The sequence below is a fragment of the Eptesicus fuscus genome, chromosome 8 (genome assembly GCF_027574615.1).
Source record: "Eptesicus fuscus isolate TK198812 chromosome 8, DD_ASM_mEF_20220401, whole genome shotgun sequence".
In the NCBI taxonomy this organism is placed as follows: Eukaryota; Metazoa; Chordata; class Mammalia; order Chiroptera; family Vespertilionidae; genus Eptesicus; species Eptesicus fuscus.
In genome coordinates this window covers 23,062,978-23,064,300 of record NC_072480.1, presented here as the reverse complement: position 1 = coordinate 23,064,300, position 1,323 = coordinate 23,062,978, and the positions used below count along the sequence as shown (strand labels likewise).

General features: G+C 37.0%; 1 non-coding gene across 1 annotated transcript; it reads left to right on the top strand.

Moving 5' to 3' along the window:
• Positions 1-649: 649 nt before the first annotated feature.
• LOC114233000 (U6 spliceosomal RNA) lies at positions 650-755 on the top strand. Its single transcript, XR_003619109.2, has one exon. It is a non-coding gene; the product is annotated as a U6 spliceosomal RNA (small nuclear RNA).
• Positions 756-1,323: the final 568 nt, after the last annotated feature.

Sequence of the window (1,323 nt, the reverse complement as noted above, 5' to 3'; positions counted from 1 at the left end):
ATAAAAATGTTGAAAGCTCCTGAGCTAATCTGATGAAGTCTCTACTTACTTTCATTAGGCAACAACATGAAAACAGGCATGAAAAAATGCATAGAATTGGAGTAAGGGAGTAGATCTGTGCTTCAGAGCCTTGCTCAGTGATGAAGGCAGCTGTATGTAGATGAGGCAGTTTCTCTGGAGGGTTCTTAGTGAGGCTTTATAGCTGAAGCAAGTCCCAAAAGACAATTATCTTCAACTGCTCTCTTGCTAATACTTTTGGTGAATTTTAATTAAGAAGAGAAGGTAAAGACACATATGTAATACCTAAATCAATAAAGGAAAAAATGAAAAAAATAAAATAAAAGCCAGCAATGACCAATGGAAAAAAAATATACATATAAATAAATAAATCTGTAATAATAAAAGCATAATATGCCAATTAGACCAAACATCCTTCCAGACATCCTTCTGGATGACCTTCTAGATGAAGCTGAGGCTGTGAGGGAAGCCCAGATCCTGGGTGCCAGAAGAAAGCCAGTGCTGGCAGCCAGGGGGAAGGAAGGCCTACTCTTGCACGAATTTTGTGCATTGGGCCTCTAGTAAATAAATAAATAAAGAAATATATATATATAAATATATAAATATATAAATAAATAAATAAATGTATTTAGTGCCTGTTCTGGCAGCACTTGTATGAAAATTGGAGCAAAATAGAGATGATTAAATGGCCCCCAAGCAAGGATGACAGGGACATTTGTGAAATTTTTCATATTTTCACAATGTTATGTGTCCATTATATCTTGATGAATTAAAATAAATGCACTATTTATAATAAAAAAGAGAAGATAATAGATATTAAAGTTGTCTCTACTTCACAAGCCAAACAATAATACTGACACCTGCTTTAGGGCCCAGTTCAGGAGAACCTGGAAGTGTATGACTCCTTACCCAAAACCCTCCCAGGTACAACGTATGGATCCAGTAATCTGTTCTACAAGATTCTGGGGGTCTGACAACATTCTTGTATGCACATCCATCTCCCTCACTAGACTGAGAAACTTCAGAGATGGAGATTGTGCCTTTCCAGCAGCAATCACACTGCTCAGCACTTTGTAGAAACTCAAAGCATATTTGTGAAGAGAATGAATGCATAAATGAGTAACTATATGCTGGTCCTGTATTTCTCCAATGCAGTCAAAATCTGATCTCATAATGAGGACCACCTGACAATCCACCAGACTACAGTGCTTTCAGAATTAAGAGAGAAAGGGGGCTTTAATGTTAATTTTTTAAAATTAGCCAATCACTCATCAAGGATGGGAGATCAGCTTCAGCTCACGAGCT